Raw genomic sequence first — 8,713 nt, 5'->3', positions numbered from 1 at the left:
CCAGTCCCCTGGCACTTCTCCTGTGGCCAGAGAGGATTTGAAAATTTATGTCAGGGCCCCTGCAATCCCCTCCCTTGCCTCCCACAGCAACCTGGGGTACATCTCACCTGGGCCTGGGAATTTATCCACTTTTAAGCCTGCTAAAACTGCTAATACCTCCTCCTTCTCAATGCTAATTTGTTCAAGAATATCACAGACCCCCTCCCTGGTTTCTATACCTACATCGTCCTTCTCTATAGTGAATACAGATGCAAAGTATTCATTTAAAACTTCACCTATGTCTTCTGGCTTCTCACGCAGATTGCCATTTTGGTCTCTAATGGGCCCAACTCTTTCCCTGGCTATCCTCTTGCCCCTAATATACTTATAAAGCGCCTTTGGATTTTCCTTTTTTCCCCGCTAGTGTTTTTTCATGCTCCCTCTTCGCTCTCCTAATTTCTTTTTTAAGTAACCCCTGCACTTTCTATGCTCCTCTAGGGCTTCTGTTGGTTTGAGCCCTCGGTATCTACCATAAGCTTCCTTTTTTCCCCTTATCCAATCCTGTACATTCCTCGACATCCAGGTTTCTCTGGGCTTATTGGTCCCACCCTTCACCTTTACGGGAACATGTTGGCCCTGCACTCTCACTATTTCCTTTTTGAATGACTCCCACTGCTCCCATGTAGATTTTCCTACAAGTAGCTGCTCCCAGTCCACTTTGACCAGATATTGTCTTATCATATTAAAATCGGCCTTCCCCTAATTCACAACCTTTATTTCTAGTCCATCTTTGTCCTTTTCCATAACTACCTTAAATCTTACCGAGTCATGGTCACTATCACCGAAATGCTCCCCCACTGACACTTCTACCACTTGCCTGGCTTTGTTCCCTAAAACTAGGTCCAGCACCACCCCCTCTCTTGTAGGACTTTCTATGTGCTGGCTTAAAAAGTTCTCCTGGATACATTTTAAGAATTCTGCCCCCTCTAAGCTTTTCACACTTTGTCTATCCCAGTTAATATTGGGGAAGTTGAAATCCCCTACTATTATTACTCTGTTATTTTTACACTTCTCTGAGATTTGCTTACATATCTGCCCCTCTGTCTCTCCCTGACTGTTTGGGGGTCCACAGTACACTCCCAGCAATGTGTTGCTCCCTTTTTGTTTTTAAGTCCTACCCATATGGCCTCATTTGAGGAACCTTCTAAGATATCATCCCTCCTTACTGCATTAATTGACTCCTTGATCAATATTGTGACACCACCTCCTCTTTTACTCCCCCCCACCTCCCCGCCTGAAGATTCTATACCCAGGAATATTGAGCTGCCAGTCCTGCCCCTCACCTGACCATTCCTCTGCGATAGCAATGATATCATATCCCCTTGTATTAATCAACACCCTCAACTCATCTGCCTTACTCGCAAGACTCCTTGCATTAAAATAAATGCCATCCAGGCTTGCCATGCTCTCCTGAGCTTTAACTTGATTATATACACTCTGCCTTCCAGACTGACTTGGTTTTTCTTCTATACTTGTCTGTACGTCATTCCCTACTATACCTCCACTCTGTATCCCACCCCCTGCCAAATTAGTTTAAACCTCCACCAACAGCACTAGCAATTCCCCTGACCCCCAAGGATGTTGGTCCCATTCAGGTTCAGGTGCAACCCGTCGGACTTGTACAGATCCCACCTCCCTCAGAAATGGACTCAGTGATCCAGCAATCTAAAGCCTTCCCTCCTGCACCAACTCTTCAGCCACTCATTCATCTGCTCTATCCACCTATACTCACTAGCACGTGGCACCAGAAGTAATCCAGAGATTACAACCTTTGAGGTCCTGCTTTACAATCTGTTACCTGGTTCCCTAAATTCTTGTTGCAGGACCTTATCCTTCTTTCTACCTATGTCGTTGGTACCAATGTGAACCACAATCTCTGACTGTTCACCTTTGCCCTTCAGAATGCCCTGCAGCCATTCAGTGACACCCTTGACCCAGACCCCAGGGAGGCAACACACCATCCTGGAGTTACATCTGCAGCCGCAGAAACACCTGTCTGTACCCCTCACTATTGAGTCTCCCTCCACTATTGTTCTTCCTCTCTTTCTCCTCCCCCCTTGTGCACCTGAGCTCTGGCTGCACTCCCCAGAGGAACCGTCACTCTCACCATTTTCCAACACAGAAAAACTGTTCTTGAATGAGATGGACTCTGGGGCTTTCCTGACTACCTGCCTGCCTCCCTTCTTCAGACTGGTGGTCACCCATTCCTTCTCTGACCGTGCTTCCTTAAGCTGCTGGGTGACCATGTCTAAAAATGTGCTACGCACCTAACTCTCAGCCTCACAGATGCACTGTTGTGCCTCCATCTAATGCTCAAACTCGGAAACCCGGCACTCAAGCTGGTCAAACTGGTGGCACTTCCTGAAGATGTGGTCATCCAGACTGCCAGGAGCGTCTAAGACTTCCCACATTCTGCAGGACATGCAAAATACAGGACTGAGCTCCTTTGCTGTACCGTTAGTTAAAATACTCACCCTAAATTTAAGTCAAGTAGAAAATTATTTAAGTTTGTTTCTTTTTTTTAAAAAAGCAGGCACCCTTACCTTTTCTTAATGTAGCTTTAAAGCTGACATCACTTTCATCAGCCTTTTCGAACTCTAGCAGGGTTCCTGTTTTATCCCCCAAACTCTCACTGTTTTATCCCCCGAACTCTCGCTGTTTTATCCCCTGAACTCTCGCTGTTTTATCCCCCGAATTCTCGCTGTTTTATCCCCCGAACTCTCACTGTTTTATCTTCTGAACTATTGCTGTTTTATCTCCTGGAGTCTTGCTGTTTTATCCCTCGAACTCTCGCTGTTTTATCCCCTGAACTCTTGCTGTTTTGTCCCCCAAAATTTTGTTCGTCAACTGTTTTAATACATTTACATTAGGCAACTGTAAAGCCTGTCCATAACTTAGTGTTGCAACATAAAGTTTTCATTTTTTATTATAATGACACTTGACAGTGTTGAAATATGAGTTTTCAGAGAATACAGTTTTGTTAGTGGTAACAAAGCACTGGTTGTCAGTCACAGTTTTTATGCTTCACAATCAATTAACAGACAACATAACAATTAACCACAAGGCATTGCCATGTCCCTTTGAAGCTGACTCCCTACATAGATATACACACACTCAGATAGGTCATGGTGGGGTTGAAGATGTATCACAAGCTAAAATACAGAAACATTAGTGATGAAAGAGTAGTAGTTCTGGTATTGATCAGGGAACGGCAAAGATCTAGTATACCAAGTGTCCCATCTGTTTTGGCATAAACTCCTTGTGGGCACACTTCACAATAGAAGGCCTTGGAATCTGAACTCCATGCTGTGGTCATGGCCAGCTTCATTTGAGTGAGAATGGTTATGGACAGCCATGTGGAGGAGGAATTCCAAGACCTGAGGAAACTCTTTCGAGTTACCAACAGTCACAGATTGCAACTCTTTCAAGTACAATCACAGTTCTTGGTTTCCGGGAGTGGGACATGAACCCACAACCCTCTGATTCAAAGGCGAGGGTGCTATGAACTGAGCCACAGCTGACACCTCCCAAGACCTGAGGAATTTACACAGACCAATAAGTGCTGTCAAATGCTCTCCAGTAATGGCGTATATGGAACAGCTGCTGATTGCTACTTTTCTCAGTAGCAGTTATATACTAGCCATACACAAGACAGAAAATATCTGTTAACTATCTACTTATTTCACATCATTGTGATAGTAAATTATTCATTAAACAAGCTATTCATGATATTCATTAAAGAAGCTAATGCCAGGTGTTATGGCACAGCCGATGGTAAATGCTGAGCTGCTCAAATCTCAAAGGGAAACTTGAAACAACTGCCACAACCGTTTTGCAATTTGTATATATTTCGAGATGCGGGCTTTGAATTCAGTAAAAAGGCCACCAAATCTTATAGGTTTCTTACAAAACTAAATTAAACCTTTATTAATAGAAGAAATGATTTTAAGCACATATTTAGATATACAAATTACTACTATGATAACTTCAAAATCCCCTAATTAATCTAACCCCAGTTATACCTTCATTAAGGCAAGTAAGATACATAGATTTTAAAAGACTCAAAGTAACACACAATACCCTGAACAATCGAATTCAACGTGAGTTTTTCTCAGCTTCCGTTCCTTGTAGACAGCAGCTTGAGCTGAGATGCAGGAGGCTTTTCACACTTCTGTTAGGTCTTAGAATTCCTTCTTTCCTACACACAACCTCATCTCCCTTATACAGATTTCCCCTTTGAATGCAAATTTAACATTTCAAACCTATCTTATCTTTTGATACATCTAAGCCTTTACACCAGCTGCCTTTAAATCAATTAAGTCCCACACACACAAACACAGACCCCACAATTACTCTACTTTACAAAAAATTCCAATAACATTATGAAAATTATTATATCTTCTTGACACCAGGTCAAATTTGGTGTAACCAGGCATTTAGAATCATTCTGCCTGGAAATTGAATAAGGAGCAAAGGCCAGTGAAATTGAAGGTCTGTGATCATGTCACTAGATTAAGAGGGCTTGGTATGACTGTGTAAATGCAGGGAGCTCATGCACAGGCAGATGGACTGTCTATGTGGGAAATTGGGAGGTATCCTGTGTGCCTCCATGAATGGTTCTGTACCAGCTCTGTAATATTGCCACCCCTTTTCCCGTGAAAATCACAAAGGATCTCACTCCTGTTCCTGGAGCCAGTCCATCCCTGTGTTCAGATATTGTTTTCTTGGAATCCAAACTAAAAAAAACGCCAATATAAAAGCGCCTAAACTACTAATTTCTTGATTTGCCAATGCAGTTCCACTATAATGCAAAGGTTTATCAATGATAAGCTTAAAGAGAGAATGGCATTTTTTTTTCTTATTTTTACTAGTGTTCGTAAATCTATTTTTTGAAGGGGTATTTATGCTACATTTGGAGAGAAACTGTCAGGACATTAGGACATTCCACTGTAATCATGCTAGGGATATGTATAGGTTTAGATGATCAAATACTGAAAAGGAGATAATGGTCCTATGCTGCTGGTGAGGGAATGTTGTCTTTGAAGGCCAGCAAGCAGGATTTAATGAAAGATTTTTGAGAATCGTTGATGTTCTGCAGTTTTCATTTTTTTTTCTCCCTTTGAGGGGCGGGAGTATTTACGTAGAAGTTTCTCTCAGGGGATTAAGCATGTGGAGTTGAGAATTAGATTACAAAATGAGCAAGCTTGACAGTCCAAACATCCATTTCTTGTTCTATGATATTTTAGTCTGCTTTTTTCTGCTGAGAAGATTTCTCACTGCCTTGAATTCCAAAGAAGCAACAAAGTTTCTTCACCAGCAGGTCAATTACTTCCTGATATTCAGGTGGCTGTAACAGAAAAGGTATTTAGAATAATGACAAAAATGGGATCATGTGAAATACTAAATACACATATATTATGTAATGTAAATAATTATTTCTGAGAAGTTTAAACTGGGCAGCTTTTAATGGTAAACAATAGAGGCTCTTCCTATTATATTGACAGAGCTAGGGAATATCTGATGTATGCCAGCTTTTTCTATACTATGACCAGAATCTTGCCTTCCTCAATCTTCAAACTAGAACTTATTGGTTGATGGGGATAAAACCACTCGCCATATTTGCTCATGGATGCACCACATCTACACTGATGCAAGCAACTGCATGAAGCAGCCAAAACATCTTCACCACTACCCTGCCAGGAAACATGTCAGCACTGAAAATATTTGGGTGTTCAAGAACACTCCCTACAGTAAATCGGGTGGGAAGGGCCATAAGTTAAGCCAGGACCTGGACCATGCCAGTTTGCAGTCAGCTGTGTATGGGCTTCCATCTGCTCCATGCAAGGATACTGCCATATCTCAGATTGGGAGTTTCTCTACACTAACCTGGAGATATAGAAGGGGTTTAGCATACCAGTTGGGACCATACTGCCCTACTGATAAGTGCAATGGAACCCCAAGAGTGCAGGCCTGACTTGTAGCCTATCCAAATAACAATTTTCCATAATTTGTTGCTCCTATATAAAAGGGTTCCTGGCAATCCCAACCCTGGACTTTGGAGCTTTTTACCTCTGATGGAGGTTGAAAATCTGCTCCAGTAGATAGACACCCGTCTGGTTTATTTAAGTTATGTGACATTGATCCAGAGGGGTCAGCAGCAGGTGGATCCTGAAACAAATCCTGTGGGTTTTTAAGAGACTCTGAAGAGGTTGTAGTTCCCCCACTATCACCTGAAATCACTTAGTTTAGTGCAGATTATGGTTTGAAATCAGAACCTTCGTGGTCTGTGTGGTGCTGTCACCCATCTACTCTCCTAGAACCATCGACATTCAAGGCCCGAAAGAAGTCCATTCAGCCCATTCTGTCTGTCTCAGCTTTTTACTAGAGTAAACCAAAACTAATCTCGCTGCCGTGTTCACTTCCTACCTTTGTTACCTTAACTAATTGAGCCATCATAGGAGCATCCAAAAAACATTTCAAAACCACTGGTTTGCTGATATATTAACTGATTACAGAAAGTTTACTTTCTCTCAGGAAAAGTGTACATACTAGTGGAGAATGGTGCTCGTCTGTGAAGGATACCAGAATTACTGACAGAAAGAGGTTTAAGACCACGAACGTCATAGAGATGGTGGACGTAGCAATAATAATTGCACCTGCAGTAGGATAAAGCTCTAATACCTGGGTGCAAAACAACATGAACACACAGTTAGAAAAGCAGATTTCTCAACTTCATCTGTCTACATGAGTTGATAGTTTATATAACCAGTGCAACAAACTAAGGGCTATTGTGAGATTCTGATTTAACTTAACTAGTGAGAGATACATCCTTCCCTGCAAGCTACAGCTGAAACTGGAAGGAAAAAGCTGCAATTTCATTCCTTGGTGACTGCTTATCAGCATCCAACCAAGGAATAGGAATAGTCCTATTGCGATGTTACAAAGAATGAAAAATTTCAAAAGAAAAAAGATAAGATCTCAAAAGGTGCATGAAGTTATAATGAGACACCAACTAGGGTAAACAGCCACTAATCTGCTTTGGAATTCAGTCCCCGCCACTTACGCCAGCTATCTGTATCACGAGCAGCTGCCTATATCAGACAAACAGCATTAACCATTTGCCATTACCATAGGAGTCAATTACAAACCCACAGACTGGAATCTTCCATTCTGGGGTCTAAGTTCAGTGGTGGGCATGGAAATGAGTGTGGTTTCAGCTGTGGGGCAGGACAGCTGACTAGGTGCGATCCTGCACTGTTCAACTTATTAAATTTGTATCTGCAAGAAGCTCACTGATTCTCGTAGCGGGACTGGCTGGAAGTCGCCCACTATCCCAGCTGTTACCTCATGGGGTCAAAGGCCCAGGCACCATATTTAAAGAGCAACAGGACAGCCCGCACTATACCTTCCACCTGTGTCCGGCCACAGCTACAAGCTTCTCCACTAATCCTTCCTCCCTTGCATGGTCATCCTCCACGCCACTTGCACTGCCACCACACAGTCACAAGCACAGGCTGGCATTTACAGACACTCCCCAAAGAATACGATGCAAGTCACTGTTAATCATGGAAGAAGTCTACCTCCCCAGTGCACGCCAGTTATATGCAGTTGTAAAAGTGAATGTTCTAATTTCTCACTGGCAGGGAACTTAACCCCGGTGAGCTGGCCTTGTAATGACCATGTATGACTTGCTAATGCAAAAGGACTTCCTGACATTGTTTGTCAGGAAGCTTGATCCGTCTTTAAAGTTCGAGAACTTAAATGCTACAATTCACCCCGCCTTCGGGAAGCTAATTTTTGGCCTCACGCCAAATTAAGATCCCCCGCCCGCCAAGTTCCCTGCTGTTGGTGGGACCGGAAGATTCCACCTATAGCTTCTAACACATTAAACACACTGGGCAGAATCATCCCAGATTTGTACTAAGTGCGGTAGCGGGTGGATAAAACAACATTTTACCCGCTGGCCGCATTGGCAGCTTTTCATGCCGTATCATCCCAAAGCCACTGCATTAATTATGCATTCCCAGTAAACACACCGTTTCCATGGAGGGTGAGCAGGCTTTCATTCGGCCGCCACGCTATCACCTTGCTGCTTCCTCATGCTGGGCGCTGTATTTGAAGTCCAGCTGCGTGCACACATCTCAATGCTTCTAGCCCATGACCGCTGCAAGTAGGACATGGCCCAAAAAGGCAAAAAGACTGCAGCTCCCAGGTTCAATTACTTGTCCCTGGAGCGCCTTTTGGACGCAGTGGAGGACAGCTGTGATGTCCTCTACCCTGCTCTAGCTGCAGGATGGGCAGCAACATCACCAATCCGGCTTGGGGGGCGGTGGCGGCAGTGGTCAGTGCCAACGTGCTGCAAAAAAGGACAACCACCCAATGCCACAAGAGGATTAGTGATCTCCTCCGTTCCGCCAGGGTAAGTCACTCTTCTGATCACTCTCAAATCACACGCACAAACCCATCTCACATCCACAGGGCTCTCACTCACTGCCAGCTCAAGGGACATCACCATTCACTCTCTCACACTCACCGTCATTGTCCTCATCCCATCTATGGGATCACTCACCACCCACACATGCCAGGTATACCTATCATCTGGCCTGGCAGGCATCCTGCTTACACTCTCTCCATCTCTATTCATGCAGGACAAGCTGGCACACAGCTAGAAGGA

General features: G+C 43.6%; 1 long non-coding RNA gene across 2 annotated transcripts; it reads right to left on the bottom strand.

Annotated features, from left to right (window-relative positions):
- Positions 1-2,963: 2,963 nt before the first annotated feature.
- LOC144681389 (uncharacterized) lies at positions 2,964-7,707 on the bottom strand. 2 transcript variants are annotated; one of them, XR_013576775.1, is made up of 3 exons: positions 7,445-7,707; positions 3,574-5,386; positions 2,964-3,416 (listed from the first exon to the last, which is right to left on the bottom strand). It is a non-coding gene; the product is annotated as an uncharacterized LOC144681389 (long non-coding RNA). The 2 variants fall into 2 exon arrangements; XR_013576776.1 differs by having other exon boundaries at positions 7,597-7,694.
- Between the last annotated feature and the right edge of the window lie 1,006 nt (positions 7,708-8,713).

This window comes from Cetorhinus maximus, chromosome 6 (genome assembly GCF_964194155.1).
Source record: "Cetorhinus maximus chromosome 6, sCetMax3.hap1.1, whole genome shotgun sequence".
NCBI lineage: Eukaryota > Metazoa > Chordata > Chondrichthyes > Lamniformes > Cetorhinidae > Cetorhinus > Cetorhinus maximus.
The sequence above is the reverse complement of the archived record's forward strand: the minus strand, read 5'-3'. Positions and strand labels throughout refer to the sequence as shown.